We start from the raw sequence: 24,538 nt of genomic DNA, 5'->3' as shown, positions 1-24,538 counted from the left end.
CACTGTATTAATTTCTAAATTTTTTAACATTATTTAATCTTTCCTCTCGGTCAATTAAAGATTCTATCATGAGTTTAGAACATAGCACACATGCGACAAATGCATAATGCTATCCCGGGGCTGCATAATATGAGGCTGGTGGCTGTGTGCACGTGTACCTATTGGTGCGGGCGCATGTGGCGAGATGTATGCACCGCAAACCACGCAAGAGCAAATAGGAGATACGAGTGTGCGCGGCTTATGTAAAATGTCGGCTACAAACTGAAATCGTAAAATTCCCGTGTCCCATAACTTTTATCTTTCCGCCGTGTTCCGTTAAAGCACGTTTTATCGTTTTAATTCGTTTAATACGCACCCGTTTTAATCAATCAAACGATTCGAAATGTTTACCGGGAAACGGAATTGCCACCGAGATATGATATTTATTTCGATAGTTCCCCCCTTCCTCTGGTCCGATTTTCTGTGTTCTTTAAAATTTAATATTCCTCTTTGTCGTTTGACTCGATAAATTGTTGCAAATATTAAATTTCGTAATCCAAATTGTAACCTTTTATTATTGGTTTTTAGCATCTCACTTTTGAGAAATTTTTTTATGCTCGATATATTACATTGTAATATGCGAAATATCGAACTTTTCAACATTCATAAATGGATTTTGAACAGCGTTATTTATATGTAAATGTTAAAAAAGAAACTCGGTTATGAAAGAGGAAACCCCCAGCTTCGAAATGACATACAATAGTACATTTACGAAAATAAAAGTATTTATGATAAAAAAAAATTTAGAAAATTTGAACAACGAAAACCATAATTTAACAACATGATATTCCAAAAATCTTTGAAAATCTCCTACGAAAGGTATTAACCTGACTAATATTCCATCGAAACGAGGGAGAACACGTAGAGTAAGTATCCATAAATACTGTTCCGAAAACGACATTGCTCGTAAATTCCGTTACTTTTATTTCTTAACGTTCGTTTCCCGGTTCCCGTTAGTCGACTGGTTACAGGACAGGGAATATTCAGCCTTTTCTTAATTTCCGCTCCATCACTTCGTTCGACCGTGCTTTTGTCCGTTTCTTTATCCTCTTTACTATTCACCTGAATCTCCTGCGTCCTTCTAAAAACTTTAATCATTAGCAAAAGCATTTAACAAAATTCGAAATCCTCAACGTTACAACAAACGAAGGGGATACACAATAGACTTGCTCGAGGCTCGAAAGCTGACAACGAAATGAATTTAGTCGAAAATCCTCGGGAGAATAATTAATGGAACAATTTCGTTTCGTTATCGTAGGTTCTCCGTTACTTAGCTCTTTGCTCGTCGAGCAGCTCGAAAAGACGGGCTCCAGGTGCTGTTCTCGCCAGATAATGGCGCAGCTATCTGCATATCCGCTAATTCACGATGGAAATTCGCGATGGAAACTCGCGAGAGAACACCGAGAAAATCCTGATAGGAGTTTCGGTTATCGCTCGAGTGGTCACCGGTTGGCCAGTCATGGTCATACCAGCGGCACCAGGAATCTGATAATTGGCGTCTGGAAGCTGTTTTCAGCCGGAAACCAATCGTCATCTTCTCTTTGGTGAAAGTTTCGCAGCTACTAGTAGAGTTTCCTTGCTGTGAACTGTCCAACCCGCGTGCTGGTGTAACCAATCGTTGAAATAGTGTCACCCAGCACACCAAGAGAAGAAAAATTGCGGTCAGCGAAGCGCGAAAACTGTGCAGGAGCACATGGAAAAGTTCGTGTCCGTGTTCGGCTAGCGTGTAACCACATCACTTCGCCGATCGCCAATATCACGCGGAGAGGTGGAAAACGAGAGAACCTTTCACCCCGATCGAGCCGAAAAGTATTGCGAAAAGAAATTCCTTGAAATCAATCGCTCCTAATTAATATCGTTCGACGTTTCTGGATTCCATTGCTGATTGTTGTTGTAATTTAAATTTAAGTACAGATCTGATTTTCTGTATCTGTATTTCCTGATTAAATAAAGGATTTGATAATTCGTATTGTTAATGAAATTGATGCTTCGAAGTGTATCGAATTCCTTTGGAAATAAATTTAATTAAAAGTGTTTTTAGTGTAGATGTTTGAAGGTTCGAACTTTCGTTTCTTTTTCCCCATATGTATTCTAATTATGGTGATTGGAGAGACTCGTTCCTCGGTCCATTTGATAAGTCTACGTGAAATTTCCATCCATGGAAGAGGAATAGCGAAGGGGATGGTGAAAGAGAGTCGAGTGAAATAGCGCTGAAAAACGCTTCTCCGGGCGCGAACGAGGTTGCCGTTATTTCCGATATCACGCAAGCGATGATACTTTCATGTGCCTACTATATTGAAGTTATTGGTCTGCGGTTTTCGGGTTATCTGTAGTTTCTATGTGAACTTCGAACGCTATGCATTCTATTTTTTCTACTCCGACCGACCTTACTTTTTTCAAAATAACAGTGTTAAATGAAAATTACGTTATTACAATTATAACAATATAAATATATATTATTACAATAAATGGAATATCGCAGCATATTATAATGATAATACACTCAATTTCTAAAAGGTTTCTCAAAACAGGTGACATTGTCAAGGTGATCCATGGAAGCATAGGAACGTCGTGACGAAGACAAGCGATCCGCACATATGAACCTTTATTCGTGTATTATGTAAGGATCAAGATTCCAGCTTTAGTGCACCGTCCAGCCCAGTTCCCTACATACACCTACATCCTACACTCGCGAGCCAATTCCCAGGAGTCATATAGTTGGTGACTAGTAATTAGCTAGACGAGTGACACTATCTCCGTTATCACTCCCAGGGTACAACGAACACGCAATATCCAGACTCATGGTCGTATCATGCATTCGTTTCTGTCCCTCTATAATTCCATGCACGAAATTCTCCGTTATCAGATCAATCGCGGCTCTATTTCGCCGAATAATCAACTTTCAAGATAATCGAATAACTTCCATGGGAAGTATTACATTATCTTCTTATTTACTTGAAAATCATGTGAAATCAGATTCAAAGGGGACCTTTCGTTCGAGTCGAATGAACCTTCCTTATTCATAACCATTTCTCTCATTTTTCATTCTTCATTTCCCCAGTTGAAAGATCTGATTACAAGAGACGTATGCAGAAAGGAGGAACTCGCGGTTGTACGCGAATTGCCTTTCCAATGCAATTCTTTCCTTTACCATGTTTTCCTATTTTTATCAACCACTATATCTCCAGCCATTCTTCTCTTTATCTTTGCTCATCCCCGTACTCTGTTATATTTGTATATATATTTTCGACTTCTATCTTTCCGTTTCTCTTCGAGGACTCGATTTGTTCTTCTGGTTTTCAGTCTCCCGCGTGTCTTTTTCCGCTGCCGCTTACTAAGCTACCGTTGCGCGTCTATCTGCATGCTCCTCAGCTACGTACACATCTGGAAGACGTTTTCCACGGGAAAAAGGACGACTTCATAACCAGGAATGCAGACGAGAATATAAAGCAGACAGTACAGTGGAACGATCTCATAACCTTTTCCAGGCGTTGCGCCCTTAACATTTTTCTCTGCTCTGTTGCTTTCTCTTTCAACTCTACCCTCGCACATCCGACTCTTTTGCTGTGACCACCATTCGCTATTTCGGTGTGCCGGACGACCGGGTAATTTTCGTGGCTTGCGTAAGTTTGCGAAATGACCTTCGGATATCCGAATGCAAATGAAATTTCACGGAAACGAAACAGCGGTTGATAAAAAAGTCCCATATTAAAGTTTACATAGAAGATTAGCACTCTTAAAGGGAAAATTGTATGTCCAGATTAATGGCACACATTCTGATTGGAATCGGTTAATGGTTTGCAATCGCACAAATGTCAAATCCTGCAAAAAATTCAAATCCTGCATGAAAGAGAAGATATTCAGCTTTACAATGATATATATAATACTTTCTCTGTCATGGGGGTTTTAATTGTTTAAAAGTTACTACTTGGCGCTTCATCATCACAATTGCTTAATAAGAACGAGTATGGCAATCTTTTAAGATTACGAATAAAAAAGAATTATAAGTATTTCTTTAAAAACAAGTACTTAATATGACAATGATCTTTAAATATTAACAGACCATAAGTAACTTGGTAATACTTAATGCAATAAAATAACTGTGTGACTGAATATAGTAGTAAAATAGCTGTAATATGTTAAGAGGGTAAACGATTCTGAGCAGACTTCGATAAACTGAGGAAGATTTCAGAACGCCGCGTCGGAAATCTATTTATGAAGAACTAACTTAAGGAAGTCTACGATAACGACGTTTCACGCCGTCTTTAATCTTCTTTCAGTTGGTGATTCCATAAAGGAACTGGCAAGTATTATAGCCTGGCGCACGTTGCCGAATAATTTATCACAGACAACGGGAATTTCCTGTTTTCCGAGCTGGATGGCTACGTTTTCTGACTATTAGTACTCTGTTTCATAAATATCAGTTTCCCTCTAACACAACCTAGTATCGAAATACGTTTAGTCTCTCGAATTTCGATCGTATACAATAAATGACTAATCACGTGGAACGTGATTAATTAAACGAACCCTTCGTCAACCGGCGTATATTCATTACGTGGATGAATGTTTTAACGGGTTTGCTTCGATTTAATTAACATCAATCAACGATAGGTTTAAAAATAAATACTACTTCCAATCCCTTCGAAACTTTCAGCCTAATTAAACTTCGACTCACTCGAATGAAACATGGAAACGAAAATCATGGATCGTTTGGCAAATTATTGTATCTTTGTCGATGATTAAACTACGACAGAGAAGGATGGAAACAATGAAACCGGTGGATCTGGATTTTATGAACACTGTGTATTGTATTATGTAACAGATCCCTTATGTCAGGACATCATGCTTAGTTCCTACCCTTTAGTGGCGTCCTTACGATGAAGGGATGCTGTAAACTTCGTATATCCTTCGCGTAAGACCTCGGTCATAATTTATAGAACAGATTGCTCCATTCTGCTACACTGTTATTGTGATTAACATGGCAAACGTGTTAACTGTGTTTCTGAAACGTCGTCGATCAATTTTCTGCTATCGTGATTCGCAGTTCAAGCGAAGAGAGATTCCTAACTCGAAAATGAGGCAAAGTAAGGCAATCAATTATTTCGTAAAGAGCTTATTTAAAAGCTTATTTAAAAGCTTTCTCTAGAGTCCGATTATAACACGACACTTCGAAGATTTCGATATAAATCAGTGCTTATGAATATTAACAAGATTAAGTTTCGCTGACTGTCGTTCTTGCGCTTTTAAAGGTTTCAGGCTCTTGTCTAGGACATAAAACTTCGTTTATCGTGGCAGAGTATTTTCTACTTAACACAGAGGAAACTGTTAGAGTACGCATAAAATGGTCAATTTCATAGACGTATAAAACGATTTAGGATATAGATACGCTGTTAAATAACTAATAGAAATTACCAGGCAGCAGATACGAATAGCATTAACTAGTAATTTGTTATAACATATAAAAATATCTTACTAGAGTCTTTTCGACAACAGAGACGCATATGAACGTTCAGACACTTGGATTGATAAACTTAGAGCTCTCGGTATTTAAGTCTGAGGTTAAATTTTGAAGGTTTTATTAGGCAATTAATTAATAAAAGCTACAAATTCTGAAGGTTTTATTACGAATCCGGTAATTAACTAATACATCAATTTTATTGTCGTCATTGTAACAATTTATCATGCAATAGAGTAGACTTTCTTTGAATTACGTATAATTTATTCGTGTGCTTTGAATTTAAATGATTTTGGATAAATCGATCGATTATATCGCATCGAACGCATCAGCACGAGACCCAATTACCATTTCGTGTTGGGCCACGTAATGGCTCTGTATTATTTATGTGTGGCTGAAACTGCTTCTCAGCGACATTTATACTCTTCCTAGGTCGGGGAACGGAACATTAGATAACGCGCTGTACACGCGAAATGCCCGATGCAATTAAACTGCATTATGAGTCCGCTGACTCCGAGTCTCGCTGGCGAACTTCGCTCACTGACAATAACGCGAAATGGATGTGCATTAACACTGTTTTCACGTGTTCATTCCGCGTCAAGTGGCTTAGCCTCAATAGCCCAATGAGTTCACCATTCTGATGAAAACTCGTTTCCATTTGTTACACTCGATAAAACATAGATACCTTTCAATGGATCCAGTTTTTCAAACGCGTGTACATGTTTTCTAGTATGCTATCTCGTTCAAAAAAATTGCGAGTGCTTAGATTTATATGAAGTAAGTGAATTTTTTGTACGCTGCGACACAATTATCCTCCTCTTTGTCTTATTATTCCCACAATTATCTAATTACCTATTCGATATTCAATTATAAATTTCTATAATCTATCGAATCGTCCATGTATGATATTGGCATAAGAGGGACGAAAGATATTGAAGTATTTTCAGAAATATCGTTGATTTTCAATTCGCATCGTCATTTTAAACGTGTGATACAACGACAATATTAAATATTTAAAATTTTGCATAACTCATGTCAATACACAAATGAAACTAGATAACTTTCTATAAGTACATTCCAACGATTCTTCTACTTTTGTATATGTCAACGGGTAGTACTTACTGAACGACGCTCGTATAAAGCTGAATTAATTCATTTCATCTACCTGGAAAGTTATATGGAGAAAAAGGAGATACTTGTTTTCAAACGACGAGTTAATGTTCTAGCATCTTCGCCACGAGATATAAAGGCGCAAGGAAACACGGAGGGTATTATTTTTTCAAATAAACACCGCGACTGCTGTAATTCCGCGAGATACGATCTCTTCGTACAATGGAGCAGCGCGGCGGCCAATTCAGCCTGGATAAATCAAAGCGGCGGGTACGATAAAACCTCGGAGACTTTTCTTCCTAGACAGGGATAAACTCGAGCAAGTTTTCCAGGCCGAGGCAATAACCGCGAGACCTCGCGACACCCCCGCAATCATATTCATTCCACTGGTTCTTTTATTTCTTACTCTCTTTCTTTTTCCCTATTCAACCTTTTCCCTGTTTTCAGTTGACTTAATTAACCACACACCTTGACACCAACTGCAGCACACAGCTAATACGAAAACGTGATGCTCGTTTGTCTTCGACTTTGTTTCCTCGACTGTTTGTCATCCCAAGCAAGCTACCGAAAGAGAAACTTTTCTTCGCCCCTTCTTTTCCTCTTATTCGGTTAAAATGAAACAATGACGCTGACGTCGTCACGTAGGGGCTTTACACAATGTCTGTGTGCATCGTTTTATCTTTTTTGTTTCACGTTCCAAGTATTCTCTCCCCGTTTTTCCTTTTCCTTCGAGCGAGCTCTCTCGGCAGGTCCCCTCGTGGCTGCCCTCGAGCGTCTCGAGAGTGGTTTCGTTTTCCCCGAAGTGACGTGCTTCGAGGCTGACTGAAGGGTCTTCTACGAGGCCCAACGCCTAGATGTAATGGGCTTGATGCATCCTGAGGGGTGGATAACCTTCGAGAACAGTGGCTGCTTCGAATCTTTTATCGGAAATTCACGCTCTCTTATTCGTACCTTCGTCTGGAGAATTCTTTTGATCGTTTTGTCGAGACTGCTGTTGAAACCGAGACAGCATTTTACTGTTACATCGTACGTTGCATTATAATATTTAATTTTTGTAATAAAAATCTATATACTGTGTAAAAATTGCAATAAGGATGTTACGATTTATTTATTATTTGGTTACTTTACTCTATTTAAAATTTAAACAATTTGTTCGGTATTTTAATGATTTATAAAAATTGAAGTAATTGATTAATGCTGACAATTAAGCAACATGGCAATTAATGCATGTATTAATTATGTCTCTCGAAATTAATAAAACGATACCTCCTATAGATACATTTAGAACGATTGCTGTATTACTATAATCACTCTGATATCGCATCGAAAATTGTTGCAACATATTTTACGTTAGAAATCACATTCAGTTTGTTTTATAGTTCGTGTTATGATACTACTATATTCATTACAGAAAGGCAAATCTATTTCAAAAAGAATTGGAACCGAAATTAATAAATCAAAATCTTTATCCAGCCATAAATCAACTCGTAAAATTCCAAACCTTTGAACACCCATAAAATCCAACTGTCCACTTCAATAATAGCAGTAATCCAGCGTATGATACATGTCAGAATATAACGTTTCCATCTAGAGATTTATTAAGAATGATTCACCGTACGAACCACGGCGGAAGCTAGCGATTACTATCGTTCGTACGCACGGTATGCAGCATATTCTATTCTGAAACATTAGTACGTAGAATCGAGACACGGTCTGGGTATTCTGGCGCAGCTTAAATCGCTGGTATTACGAGTTTACGCCGCGAAAGCTCTCGGTGGAAAGCCCACAGTACGCTTAAGTGCACAGATAATTGGTTCTGACAAGAAAGTTTAGTCCGTGTTACGGGCCGAACACTTCGTTCCAGAAAATTTCCCAACACTTCCAGCTTTCCACGTGGCTCGACCACAACAGTATCCCAACAGAAGAGTAACGAATTTACTTCGCGTTGGATCACTCACAGAGTGAGTGTTTCGTATTACGTGGAACTAGAAAATCAGGTCAGTCCGCTCTGAAACGAGGCATCGATTTACCGATGAATTCTAATTAGACGAGATGGAGAGGTTGCATTTAAAAAAAAAAAAAAAAAAAAAGAAGAAGATACCCGGTACTCTCTCAATGGCACCAGTCGACACGTTCTCGCTCAAAGGTTCGCGTTTATTGTTCCTACGCCGGTAAAAAGGTGTATTCACTTCGCGTAGAGCGGCGGATGTACGTGCACGTGAATAAGTAGTAGTGATAATGGATCACGCAGACGAGGAACGTGTATTCTTCAGCCTTCGGTTGTAATCTGAATGAAGAGATTAAATTCCTTCGTAGTATGCTACTTGGAATTTCTTCGGATATAAACGATATTATAATGCAGACGTACAAATATATCGCTCGCATTGGTATAGTTACGAGAATTATTTGTATAGGATAATGCAAGTAATTGGAACTGCTTCGATTAGTTGACTTACGTAATAAAAAATATACGATTCCATTAAAGAAACAGTTTGACCTTCGTATACGAAGACTGTAACTTTACAATATTTCTTTGTAAAACACTTTCTACTTAAATCATGTTAATAAGTATTTTTCTAGAACAACTTACAATTAGTAAAATTGTCTTGTAAGTTAAAACATATGCTGTGGAGTTTTATCCCCTTAAAATATTGTATCTTGACAACATTGTAGAATGTCCGCTTTGTTCGTAAATAATCCTCGCTTCGGACAAAAATTTTTGATAACCGTTATATTCTTTCACGTTCACTTATAAAGAAAAGTAATCACATCAGATTATACCTTCTTTGGAACCATTCAACTTTTGTCTGAAGCTCTTTTCACTGAAATTATTACGGAGTAATCGAAGTGATTCCAATTTTATACTCTACCTTATATAATGATCCTGATCATGTCAGGAACATTGGCATAATATTATATATCATGTCAAGATTCCTGACACAACTGTCTAGATTTAATATAGCACGACTAAATATCACGTAATATTTGATATAATGTGATGTAATGTAATGTAAATTGGATTATAATTTAGAACATGCATCTATAATTCATAGACTAAATTATTTCACGAACCATCTTTCAACCAATCCTTACTTAGAGAACTTCTGCGATTTCATAATAATTATAATACAAAGTCGTGAGTCAAAGATTGCAATAGCAACGAACAAGATTAGAAAGATTTATCCGAAAAATTCGCCACGTAATTTCTTTGGAACAGCAGTGAATCAGTTTTCACGCTTGCAGCTCGATGTTTTCCTTCAGCTTGTCGTACAGCCAACAGAGCTTAAGCTGCTTAGAACTTCGCAACCCCCTGAATGTGGCCATTCCCGATGTACACAGCCTCGTTTCTCCACACCTACGCGACAATGGTTGGATACGAATTTGAAGCAATGGCACCATTGGTGCCGGCGTAACTCTGATGTATCGGCGGATTAGGCAACCGACCACGTCGTTCCATTTGGATTTTCCTTCGATCTCGATACAGGAAACCTTCCTATTTAGCAAGTAGAATTCCGTCGAAGATACGCTCGTAAAACACCAACCAATTTGCGGCATAATCTCTATATCGTTCCACGGTTATGCTGTTGACTTATTCATAGCTTCCTCGCCATTACTATAATTAGTATTTCTAGTTCGTATTACTATTCGCTATTAGTAATTTTCTCATCCACGATGATGCGGTTTTCTTGTAGCTTAAATAAGAGATTTGTTCAAACTTCTCTTCCAACAGTTCTCAGACTTTTTGATTCTGTTAAGAGATACGATTCTTTAAATTTAATAATAATCGAATTAAAGTGCGACAATTAAACCGATAGAAGCCAAGTGTGTAATATAACATATAAATTGCAAATGTAAAAGAATTGTTGGAATACAACGATATCAATCGCATGCAGATAAGGTGATTGATCGTACGGATTCTTCCGTTCGTTGCCCAGCGCCATCCCCACTAGCGTGCGTTCGTGAGATGCACCACGGCAGTTAGCACATGCATGCTTTTTCAAAAAACGCCGGAAGAAACGTGAGGATATGGATGGAACATTCTAGATGGGCTACTAGAAGCTACTAGAAGGTTCTGTGCCACATGTGACGCCACACAGACACCCACACAGGTCACACTCATTACTGCATAGAGAGTGGGGCTCTAAACCTCTTCAAGGGCCATGGGTCACTAAGCCAGTTAGTCTGTGAATAACTAGCCAACTGTCTACATTCCAGAACGCACATTTATAATTCGTGTAACAATTGTTTAATAAATATCACATTATATTATTTCAAACACAAACATTGTGTTTTCCACAGATTATTAATCTTAATCCCAAGATTAAATTCTAACAAGAATTTGCTATGATTTAAAAAAAATACAGCTTATTATAGTATATCAGAGATACCATAGTTTCTTTAAATTTCATAAGATCATAGGATTTAGACAGAAGACGAAACAGCGGTGAAAAGCTATCGAGCAACTCCTCAGAATCCCCTTTCATAATCACAGTTATTAATTAATAAATAATAATTATAATTAATTATTAAATAATAATAATAATAAATAATATATTAAAAAAATATATTAAAAATATATTAAAAATAAATTAGAAAATTTAATTCGATAAATATAAATATAAATTGACTAAAAAATATTATGAAATGTAGCGTCAACGCAACATCATTAATATCCCATTAATAAACAAATGCAATCGTCGGAAAGAAAGATCTTCATACAGGGGGCTAGAGATATTCTTAAACTCTTTCGTGTCTATTTCGAAAGCAGTCAGGCACAGTGTTCGTCGTTTCTTGTACGCCCTTAATAAACGTGCCGATCCTACCAGGGAGAAGGGATGCAATATAATGGTGCAGGAGTGGTTGCCCATTGTGGCGAACACAATGAATCTCTCGTTTGAGCATTCCTAAGGAGAATGTCTCTGGCAGTTCGACGTGGTTCGGGTATAAATGCCGCGAAGCATCGTTGTCAAACAGCTTTACCACAGACCTGCATTGTCCATCACGATTCGTGCTAATCTGCCTAAACTGAACTAGCTTGTCCTTAATTTTATCGACAGTATCGCAATTTTGCACGAGTGCGTGAAATATTTCGACAGAGAGACTCCATCTATCTCTGTGAACGCAATTTCCATATGACAATAAAATATCAGATTTAAATTCAAATATCGAGACATCGAAAATTGTGCGAGATTTAATATACGCGTGTTATAGCAGACATAAAGGCAAACATGTAATCGCCCATTTTTTCAGGAAAACTCATTGGACGGGCCGAAATAAAATTCTCTCTGGTATTTCGATTAACTCACGTGTCCGACAATACATTCATTTACCATTCTCGCTCCAATGGGACGACGAAATATCACAGATCGATCGGGTTATAGCATTCGGCGCCGAAGGAAACACACCATCGGAACAATGGAGCTCGTTTCAGTTTATATCCCTGAATCGTAAATTCCCTAGTGGCGCGTCACCATCTTACATCCTCGAATATTCATCGTTATTCGCTGCTTTCTTACTTCTGTGTCCATCCATCCGTATTGTTCCGATCTGAAGTACAAAGAGAGTTTCAGATAACACGAGGTCGCGACACGTTGTTTCCGAGATACCCGCTCGTTGCCGGTGTTACGTCGTCCGAGGACATTGTTAGCCCAACGTGCCTGTGCCAGGCGATAAATTGAACGACTTCCGTCTGCGAGAGATCGTGCAATCTGCGAGCTGGTTCGTGCTAACCGAAACTTCTCAAACACTCCTCCAAGATAGGCTCTAATGGGCAAAGTTCCTTTGACGAAACATAACAACCGGTTCTAAGAAAGATTTAATATACATGTGTATGTGCATATATCGATAGTTTCGAAATGCATAATTAGAAACTGGAACGTATTAATCGGAATATTTTGATAGGAGATAATTTGATAATCCAACTTGAAGTTGAATGAGTCATTAGAAAATTGTCAATAATCAAACCAACCTCCTCTAGCTTATTTAATACTTTTGCACTGAATTTTAGGAATAAATGAGATTGAATGATTGACGAAGATTTTGGAAGATTTAGTATAGGGCGATAAGGAACATTTTAATTTGCAACAACTCGAAAATAGTTTCCGATAGCTGCTTCTATGGCATTAATCTCATTTCTCGATTTGTCACCAAATTTCAACAGGCGCACACCGCCCGAATAAAATATAATTCATGTTACACCGTTGGCAAATTTATCAGCAAATTTCCCACGAATCTACGAAGTAATATATGTACACGTATAAAGGGCACAATACACGCAACCGTTGCCCCCATTGTGTCTCGATAAATGGCGATAACGCTGGAAAGAGAAAGGAACAGTAAAATAAAAAAGGACCACGCAAGCTTCTCATCAACGAGCCGGAAATAACTCATATCTCATGTCAATGTTGCTCCATTTTGTCGCATGGTATTAATTCCTTCGTATTCGTAGCCGCATCGACGCTTTCAAATCTTTCCGCCGACCCAACGAATTCGTTTGTGCCAAAGATGAAACTGTGCCGGTCCCATCACCTCCCCCATTTACGATCGCGTTCATCCATCCCCGAAATTGTCACGGTCGAAGGTTAAATTGGAATCGCGGGCACACCATATAGGCTGAATCTCTATTCTTTCTCTCTGCCTCTCTCTCTCTCTCTCTCTCTCTCTCTCTCTCGTGCTGCGTATTATCAAAGTCTGCTAGTGAAACGATTCGATGCTATTCTGGTTTTGTTCTGGTTGCTTTATTTAGCGGGTAAACGGTCGGCGCTCTTCGATACAAAGAAGGCTGGATCAAATATATCTTCCAAGTATTAAAAATGTATTTGAGTTTGTAGATACGAGTTATATCTATGACTTGGATATAAGATTCGAGATGTAATTTGCTGATTCGATTTACAGAGTTTCAGTTTGAAATAGATACTGTCACTCAGAAGTACGCGGATACGTTTATTTTTGATCAACAAGATGTTATTTAATTGCACGATTAACTGAAACGATAAATTGAACAATATGGCTATCTATAATTGTCCTGAATACGTATAGCGGAATATTTTTAATTCATTGTTAGAAGTTAATATGCAATAGTAAGACTGACATTTGTAATTAGAGATCCTTGTAAATTTATCTTTTGTCTTTTAAATCACGAATCAAATTAAGGAAGACTCTGTGAGGCGGTGGAAAGGCTTCTAACATTAATAGAAGTAGTCATACTTAAGTATTAAAAAATGTAAGTACTACTTTCAGCCATTAATTTGCTATTCATTCATGCCATTTGATAAAATTCGCGACTGCTGTCACCACGGTCACTCATGTAGAAATTATTGCAACAGAAAGAAAAATTCAATTACTATATAAGAGGATGAACGATTAAAAATTTAATTTAAGACATTCTCTATTTACGTTAATTACTCGAGCTTTCAACTTCGAACGTGAATAATAATTTCTATAGAGAATTAATAGCATGCGACAACTTTGTTCGTGTATCGACATTGTCATTTCATTCAGAGATTCGCATCATGCTAAATGAGATGTAAACATGTATACCCATACAGTATGATCCCCTTTATGATGGTAATTTGTGTTTCAGCTAATTCACTGTGCAAATGACCGAGAAAGCTATCAGGCTACAGCAATACTAGGTATCTCATAGCATACGAATGGAAGTTAGGATGTTACTAGCAGGGAATAAATTAAATAAATACGTTAACCATTCGAATTACACTCTTCTTTCGAGTTAATCGCCTGAGTAACGTTCCCGTCCGTGAATTTACGCGCAAAATTCTCTTTCTCGCTCTCTTGGTGTTTTAACAACTTTTCCCACTCTAACAATATAGAGAGAGCAAAAGCGGTAAACACGAGTTGTTTTAAAGCCCAGATATCGTCAGCGAGAAACAAAGAAAAGCGAGACGTGGAAGAGAAAGGAAATTTCAAGGGGATTCGTGGAATAAAATAAGAGGGAAGGAAACCGGAAGCTCTCGTAGGAAAGTAAGGCTCGAGAGTAAAGACAGAGAGGAGAAGCAGGTGGAAAAACCGCGAAGAAATTCGAAACACAAATAAGAGGGGACTCGCACCAGAGAAATCGGCCTAGTCAAGTTTCGTCGAGTGCATACATCTATATGCAGCGTTTCCCTTAACTCCTAAAGCAAACTTCCACAGAGGAACACCAAAGCAAAGTACTAGCATTAAGCTTTTGCGTTGAACAGGAACCGCTACAACGTCGACTTTTCGGCAAATCAAAATTTCCTCGACTATTCACGGTGCAATGATAACATCAGGTTACGAAGATCAAACGTTTCACCATAACGTTTCCAACGTTTCCTATATTTTTACAAGCGCTTTAAATAAATACGACGATTGATCCACTCGATGTCGCGTCAATCCACGTTGGAGTCTGGTATACCTCGTTATTGTTTGACGCATAATTAATTCCAACTTTCCTCTGATATCGAATTTAATGAACGACATTATGCTTCGTCACACGACTGTTGTACGAGCACTTGGGTTTCCAGCACCATTGTTTGCCGCGGGTATTATTAATTAAACAACGTCTGAATTATATCGTTCGACAAGGATCTCGAATAACAGAAAAAATATTATTATGGATTAAAATTACGAGGAAAATGTTGTGCTGTCGAGCAGAAAATAAGATATTTAATTCTCATTTTGTTAAATGAATTTTTCCCTTGATTTTATATTGACGTAATCGTAAAGAAATAAGCATACGATGATAAGATAAATGGCTAAGTCTGTAAATTCTTTTATTCAACATAAAGTAAATTGAATTTTGTATCAGGGCACAGTGCTATTTTTTACATTTAACAAAAGAAATCAAATGTCTACGTATCAATAGGAATGTTTTTGACTTCTGCTATATTCTTAAAGATCCTGCAGCACTTTATTTGCCAAGTATGTAGGTCAAAATAATAGCTGTCAGCAGTTTTCAAGGATTGTTTTTTACAGGTCTTCATTGAAAACTAGCGCAAGAAGTCGTGCTTTTTCTTCGGAGAGTAGAGACCTCCGCCTAGGAGGAAGAGTTATTTGGACGATAACTGATTTGTAGCCGTGTACCGATTCAATCGCATAAATCTTCTTCCCACCCCTTTCTGTTGGTTCTTTCTCTCGAGCTTGGCTTCGTTTACACTCACGTAGAATGACCTGTGTACGTGTGTTACCCACACCCTTTCCCTAACGGGCAAGTTCGAGTTCGCTCGTGCGCGTTTCCTACGTTTCCACTATCTGACATCCGACTACTGTCACAATAATATCCTTGCTCCTTCGCCACCCTTGTGATTTATCCTTCCAAATGTGCTCTACAATACGAGGGAATTAAGTCACGAAAAGCGTGCAGGTTTGCCTAATTATACAGCCATTTGTTACTCCTTTGTGATTTAGAGAAAGCTAGTTTATAAATAACTATAAATTTGTAAATTTCATATGAGTTCGTATCTCAAAGTATATAAAATTGGAAATATAGCGGTTGGTTTGAAAGTACCTAATATTCGGCAGATTAAAATATACCGATAAGAAGTTGTAAATAGTTTGATATTTAATTAACTTACAGGCTAATATCGTGGAAGCTATGTAGATATTTAATTAACAGTAGAAGGGTGTAGACCATTATTAAATAATATTAAATAACTTTTGGGATACTTGTTATTTTATGGATACAATTTGTTGGTCAGAAAGTTAGAAATGATTTTATAACAAATTAAATCATCCAGTAAGATTCATAAAATAATTATTAACTTTATATACTATTGGATAAAATTTAAACACTCGATATTGCCAGAAATTCTCCCACGTTTTTCCTTCCGAGAGTCTCGGTTCCTCGAAATTCGCAAAAAATGTAATTCATAAAATAAAATTCAAAATGAAATAAGATAATGAAACCATGTAAAAAGATACTCAATTCCACTGAATCGCCTCTAACAGAAAAAAGGGGACTTTTGGATCAATACGTACCCAAGAAATAAGAATACTAAAATGTTAAAAAAATTTCGCGTTGAATCGAGCCTGAAATTTTCATCTGTAATAAAATAGAATAAAAAAGTGAGGTAAAAATCACACGAAACTCAAAAAAGGTATGAGAAAAAATACCACGAAAATACTCCATCTATTTCCTCATAATTTATGATATAAAAGACATCGTAAGCGAAGAGAAGAACGAATATAAAAGAACATGTATCCTCCGTAATTACTCATAGCGATTTTCGACGTATTTCCACAATCACATTATACTGACAAATCATCCAATTCTCTTTCAGACTCTTGTTTCGCATTCGCCCACAACGCCGTCAGTTTCTATCATAACAAACACACCATCGTGCTCCCTTTCTCACCCTTCAACCTCTATGATTTATACTCACGGGTGTCACATTGTGTACCGCTGCGTGCGTTGTGCTAACAATATCTACGTGTAGATACGATTATGCAGCGGCGTCGTTACGCGTTTCCACACACCCTCTCGTGCAGCCGTATGTTCCATGCGCACCCAACTAGTTTGCCACGGTGTATACACTCGTCCTGTATTTGTCGGTTCGTTTGTCTGTTCGCGCTAAGCACGAATCTCGTTCAAAAATCCCACATCCCGGTCACTAAATTCCGCCGCGTTGCAGATAACGTAAAACTTATATCATCACACATGCTGGCTTTGTTTCGCCCACGAAGTGCAGCTGTCCTTTCATAGATAGTCTTTTTTCCATTCCCTTCGTCGCACGGTATGGAGTTCGTGATTAGAGCGGCGAAAAAAATGTTCCAACTGCTTAACGTTGGAATATCGATGTAACGTAGATCCCATAATCATTTGCATTTGATATTTTCGAGAAGGGATTGAAATTTTCAAAGCTCATATAAACTATGTGAAGTATAATGCTTTCTACGATATAATATTTGATAGGTGAAACAATTTTCTACCGAGGTTCTACCTTTTTAACTATATTCTCAAAAATATAAATTTGCATAGAAATTCGCAGTTTATTTATCGCAGAACAATTTCAAGTATATACTATGTGTGTTTTACAAAAACATTTTGAAATTTTATTAATACATTGAAATGGAATACGGTTGTGACGATTAGATTGGTATTTGAAAGCAATCTGAAAACGCGAATAAATTACAAAGTGCTTACTGCATACATAAACTTGGAATGTTCAAAAATTTACTTTATAGAGATAATATTAGTCAGTCAGTCAAATGAGATCCATTACGTTGTTATTTATTAGATTCAAAACGCAGACGAAATGAACGGTACCTATGGCGAGCTTTTATGAGATGAAAGTATCAAATTACTCGGCCTAAAAGCCACTTTTTATGAGCAACACGCATACAGGCCAAAGTGCTCGCTAATAAAACGTACAATTAACTGCAATCAACGGCCCTGAAAGTTCGATAATCGAGTTCCCATATAATTGGCTCTGATTCCGTAACAACGCGGCCTGTATTAACGTGCGTAAGTTCATTTTGCAATCGGAGCTCGTCTCGTCAAGTGGATCATTCAAAATCGACTAGCGAATATCCTCTCATTATCGAAAATTTTATCCCTCCCAGATTAATTGTCTTCAATAAAATGTAAAAAAGATTACATACAGGAATTGATTCCCTGTTAGTTTGGTAGAAAATTGGTAGAAAAATTATATCTATTGTTCCGAATGATTGATGTCGTTAGAAAATAATAACAATAAAGAATGAAAAAGAATTAACAGTTCCTCATATTTTTCACTTGACTACCTTCTCTTATTCTCTTATTTCCCTTTTTCTTTTCTTCCTTCGCTTTCCTTCGTTCTCTTCCTTTTCCCTCTGTTCCATTCTATCTTATATATCTATATTTCCACTTCCTTCTTTTTCGTGCTTTCTGTTCCATATCCTTCTCCTATATTTCTAAACCTCTCCAGTATTATCTTTTCTTTCTTTTTTTTACCCGCATTACTCCTTTCTTATCTTTTTATCCTTTCCATACATTTCCCATTCTCACTACTACTTTTTTATCTCTCGTCCTACCTTTCCTTGCTCCCCGTTTCTTTTTCTTCTTCTTTTATCTTTTCCACTTTCTTCGTATCTCATTCTTCTTCTCTCCCCTTCAGTATTCCATTGAAAAATAGCGAAACACATTCTCAAACAAGTGTTGACATTTATAAAGTATAGCTCGTTTGTTTCGAAAATGGAAAGTAGCTTTTAAAATCGTAGCATAGGGAATAGCATTTAAGGCAATAAGAGTGTTCGCCAATAAATCATCCTATTAATACTAATCGTCAGGTGCTGCATGACCTACATTCCAGGCTCGAATTCCACCGCAATTACCAGGCGATTCTCCAAACGAAAGGAATTGCCGTGCATGTACGCACTTACTGATTAATGTTGCGCGATGCTTATTATCAGGTCACAGTGTGATTATACGCGAATGACACCGTGGCTCATATGATTGTAATTGGATGTTAATTATAATGTCCGTAACAGCCAATGCGAATAAACAAGCTAATGGAATTACCGAGTGATTGATCGGGACACCGACAATTGAATATCAAGATGGATATTGATAAGCATTTTAACTACAAGAACCTTTGGTAAACGAAAGAATTCGCTTATAGCAAACGAGGCGACAAAACGAGTCGTTTTTTGAGAAACATTCTCGCAGTGCAATGGATTAAAACGCGAATTGTGAAAAGAGCATCGATGCGTTGCGCGAGCGATGCGTTGTATAGAATTCTAACTACGTCAAGCTCGCAGAACACACGTTATAGCCGAGAATACAAAACTTTTCCGTCTCGCATACGCTTTTTCTAACTTCCTCTTTCTCTCTCTCTCTCTCTCTCTCTTTCTCTAATTCCGTTGTATTCTTTTTGTTCCCTTTAGTCGCCATCAAGAATATCTCGTTACTAGTTACCAGTAGTTGGATGTTCCCCTTCGCAAGATCGTCGATAAAGCGCGAGTGTCGATAACGGGGCGGAATTTAGAAATGGGTCGGCGTTCAGCCAATCAAGAGAAACAAAGGGAAGTTTCGTCAGGCGAGTGAGAGGAAATTTGTTTCTCGAATGTTCTCAAGTTTTTTCATAGGTTACACGTTGCTCGATATTCGCGTTGCAACGATACTACACGCCCGTACTTTTCGCGATAAGGGACGAACTTCGCAGGCCGGATAAAATGAGAGTTTTCGTTCGCTGACTAGCTACTGTGTTATATCAACTTCTCATAAATATTCCGCTGAATTTGCCGATATTTTATCAAGTTTTCTTTTTCGGGCCTCGAATAGGATATCTGACAATTGCGAATAAAAAATGACGTTTAACAAAAGTTTTATGGCGGCCGAGATAAATTTGAAATTCTCTTTCTCATCCGCAAATTTTATCTCTTCATGTATTATGGGATATTATACTATTTTATACGATATAAAAAATTAACGTTAAGAAAATTCGTGTCCTGAATATACGAGATTTTCTTTCCTTTTTTTCGTTAGTCTCCAATTGATCTCGTTGCAGTATTATTTTATTACTTTGGTTTGTATTCTATATTTTATACGACAAACATCACCGATAATATTTATCACTCGAGATATAAAAATACAAAGTAAAACAATACAAGTTAATTTGTCTTAAACTGTCGTGGATATGAATGACCCAACGATAAAAATTAGTCCAATTTTACTAAAAATTTTCGCACTGGTCTGTTCATAAATTAATTATATTTGCGAGTGAATTTCACGAATAATTGTTAAACCGCGCGTGGGAAAATAGAGAAAAGAATTTCTATATATCTGGATTCCGATCAGACAGAAGAATCTCCTCAACTTCCAAACGAACCGCGGTCTGAACCTCTAGCCAATAATTAGATTACCCTCGACACCATTCTGTTATCTCTACACATAGAAATGAAGTGGATGGAACTGCTGTGAAACATCTATGAAACTACTTCAACTGCTAATGACCCTAATCACTCGATGTCCTTCGGCTTTACAATGATTGGTCTTCAATTAACGTCCTTGAATTCATCCTTCAATTAGTCAGACGTAACAAAAATTTCATAGATCGATTCGAACCACTTGGATCTTTCACAAAATAAAACGAACCGAAAACCAAGTAATTTTTCCTGTTGATCTTTGAAGATTCTTTTAGTCCAAGCTTCAACCTTATTTTACAGTAAAACAAGCGGCTCGAATCGAATTAACTGGCTAATACGTTCCGAGCGCAGGTTCCAACTGATAGGATTACCGGAAACGTTCAATGAACATTGACCTGGTGATTCGAATTCAGTTCAGAGAAACGAGCACGAACAAGGAGCACTAGAGACTGAAAACGAGATTTTGCAACGAAAACGATTACTGCGGCAATTTTCTGGAGAATGCGAAGTCTTTATCTAAACAAGGTATACTGTGGGTTTCAGTTACAATTATGTGTATTGTCTGCATAAAAATTACACCATAAAAATTACATGTATCTATACCGATACATCGCGACAAATTATACATTTACATATATATATCTTTATTCATGGATAGTATTAGAACGCCTACTGATATTCATGTGATAACTGTGAACCATATAAAATATGATTAATACAGAGTATCAGCAAAATGATTAATCAGTTAGAATTGTATATTCACCTACGATTAAAATCTGAAATATTTAGGAAAAATTTTGTGAAATCTATATGTAACAATTAATTGTATAATAAATGTAAAAGTAAACGTAGAAGCTGACAGGAAAAATAATGAATAAACAATTGTGTGTTGACTCTTATAACCCCTGATCTAAATGCCAAAGAAAAAGTGCTATATTAAACAGGATACTTTAAATAGTTTCCCGATCAAATAATAAATATAATGGAAAATCTAATAATAATCGAATATCAAAATTGATTAAAGCAATGATTAAGAGTCGCTGTCGATAGAGAGCACATATGTAAATGAGTTTAATTCTATTACATAAAATTGATAATAGTTTCATTACAATATTAAATATATGAATTTCTGAATGCAAATACACCAACAATTTAAAGACTTAAACAATAATTCTTTACTTTCCTAAATAATTCTTTAGATGTATCTCATTTTTCCTTAAGTGTCCTACGGAACGAAGGTGCGCATTAATAAAAGAGGAAAAAGATCGACCTAGACAATACTTAACGCCTCTAACAGTAACCAAACCCACGACAGATGGCCTTGAAAAGGCGCGAATTATTCACTAGGATTCCTCGATAATCCTGAAAGCACCGTTTTTTCCCGTTAGCCTGAATACTCCATTTGGCTAGCCGCAGGCGTTAATTACTCTCCTCCAATAGAAAATATTCAATCAGACGAGGAAACGCTGCGTGGATCGATCGATACTCTCCTCCGTGGCATTGTTTCGCACAGTGCATCCATTAAGCATGGAGCACGATAATTATTCGTTTTGAGACGGGAACGCTGAACATTTCGGTTGCGATGGAACTTATGCCTTCGGCTACGAATTAGTTGAACTTCTTTTAATTTTCACTGGACACCATTCGTTGAATATAAAATGGAATTTTTAACGAGCTTAATTTCAATAGAAACTGAAACGTAGATCGCGTCAGAAACGATTTTCGAAGGTTCACGGTGAAGGTAGCTATTATCAAAATTACCCCCAACTAATAGGGGGCTTATAACCTCAAATGCGTCATCTTTATGGCATGAAGAAAATCGAGGGATACCATTACTCTTTAAACTCGCCCCTACTCGTTTCGCCCTCCGTAATTTCCTCGTTTAATTTCTATTTCTCTCCCTCACGAGAAAGGAAGTTTTACGAGCGAACAGTAGCCCCTACTGTTGATGCGATGCCTGACCAGCTGTTTTAGATATCTTCAGCACGGATCGTGTAATCTTGATGCAACTTAGAGAGCGTTTAAAATAAATTTTATTGTGTATGTGTGCAAAATTAGTTACTCTTTCGTGAGACTATTCAAGTAGATTCATGTATTGTATGGCTATCTCATTGACATTGATTGAACAGATAAAATTCATCTTTTAAATATTGCTAATGTTTCAACAAAGTTTATTCATATCAACTTTTTCAAAGTATTCGATTGCATCATTAAAAATTCTATTTGCTCGGGCACGAAGCAATCCAAATTCGATGATGCTTGAGGCGGTGCTATCACGCAGCGTTTAGAGCCGCTCGAGGAATAGCGACGTTTATTTCGACGGTTCGAGCGTTTAAATTTTAACGAGGAACCGTGGCAAAAAGCGGTGCTACCAACTTGTAACAGTGGCATGCAAAAACTTCATAGACCGGTCGCTGTAAAGTCTGCTGTTCCAGAGTGCCTGAAGATCATCTAGCCGTAGCGGCGCACTATTTATTCAGAAGAAAGTCCTGTAAAAAAAGTCAGCCTGCAAACGACGTAATTCGTGCCGACATACCGCGAGAGAACTCGAGAAGAATTTTTCTCGCGAACGGCTATGTACAAGGTTTCATCCCTGGTGCTTGACGTCAAAAATATTTTCGCCATTTCGACTGATGCGTGAATTTTTCCTCGGCTCTTTTATCTTTTTATCGGCGCAATTAAATTTGTCGGAGAATTTCGACGCACCCCAAAGTCCACCCTATGTCATTTTCCTTTTGCCTGTGTTGATTTAACCGGCAGGTATGAATATCTCGCAGCGGCAGATCGACCAATTTGAAAAATTTCCAGCTGAGAAAAAGGCAGCGTGCGCTTACTAAACGTAAGGTTACTAGAAGAAGAGCTTTTGTACGAAGCCGCTACCAATTTACGACGATATGCATAACAAGGAAAATTTTTGTAACGTCCTCGAATTTTCAGAATCTATATACTAGTATGGACTCGCAACGAGAGAATCTAAAATTTTGGTAGACTTCCACGATATTGATCCCAGGATATTGTCGTATCTATATTTTCTTCAAAATAACGAGACTTGGAAGAGAAACGTGCACAAACGGAAATAAAGTCGGAGATATCGAAGAAAAGAGCAACCAACCTGAGAATCATCCACGAGGAGAATCGAAATCTCGAAGACGTGGTTGCGCCAAGAAGAATTTTATGCCAGAAATTCTCAGACAAACAGATTCCTATCTACGCGACAAGATTCAGAATCTTTCGCCTCTTACTAAGATTCTATGTATCCCTTTTGTGGCTCCAAAACACGATACATCGTCTGCGCGCGATAAGATTCTCGAGAAATTGTGGCCAAAAAATTCTTTTCGTTTGATTAAACGATCGATAAATTATCCAGATACGTAAACACGAGTACTTCGTTCGCGAGGAATCATCAACCATCTAATATTTCATTCAAGGGGAAATATACAAGAGAGAAACGCATTAAACGAATGAAAACATGCAACGAGAAGAACGAACACACTAGTCCCGGTGTAATCGTGGTGAATGCAAGCAAGACAGATGTGGATATTGCTTTTACGAGCCAATTTTTTATGCGATACGCTCGCGCTGAATGCTCCAGTAAAAAATTAAGGTGCATTAACTATAAAATGGACGAAGATCATCGAGAATGAAGGAGAAAGTGTTAGTTAAAATGAAACGGTGCTCTCCAAGCTTTATACCCGCCATCCTCAAACTAATTTCGACTCCTCCAGTATAGAACCATAGCCGAGTATAAAAGAATGAAAAGATTATTCTGGCAAAATTTAGGGGAGATTCATACGATAATCCAGTTTCGCGCGACTGCCGGTCATTCTTCATTTTCTCTGGATGAATTTTTCATAAAATTCTTGGCGTGCGTGTCGAGAATGAGGAAAGTTTCGTCACGTGGGATCCCGCTCCATTGTTCGAAAACGAGTTTCGAAATTTTATCGTGAGAATCGATAATATGTTCGCCACTTTGAAATCATTTTATTCCTCGATAATACCCATATCGACTCTCCGGCTCAACTTCTTTATTCCTAATTCTCCGTACGCGACCGACGCCAGTATACCGTGTATCAATTTCCCATAAATCACACGTACATGCCACGAAATCAC

The 24,538-nt window shown here is 37.6% G+C and overlaps 1 protein-coding gene across 3 annotated transcripts in view; it reads right to left on the bottom strand.

Annotated features, from left to right (window-relative positions):
- Window positions 1-24,538, bottom strand: part of LOC126872469 (uncharacterized) — a 140,515-nt gene that overhangs the window by 41,790 nt on the left and 74,187 nt on the right. The gene's annotated exons all lie outside the window — the stretch shown is intronic.

The sequence above is a fragment of the Bombus huntii genome, chromosome 13 (assembly GCF_024542735.1).
Source record: "Bombus huntii isolate Logan2020A chromosome 13, iyBomHunt1.1, whole genome shotgun sequence".
NCBI lineage: Eukaryota > Metazoa > Arthropoda > Insecta > Hymenoptera > Apidae > Bombus > Bombus huntii.
This window is presented reverse-complemented; position numbering and strand designations above follow the sequence as displayed.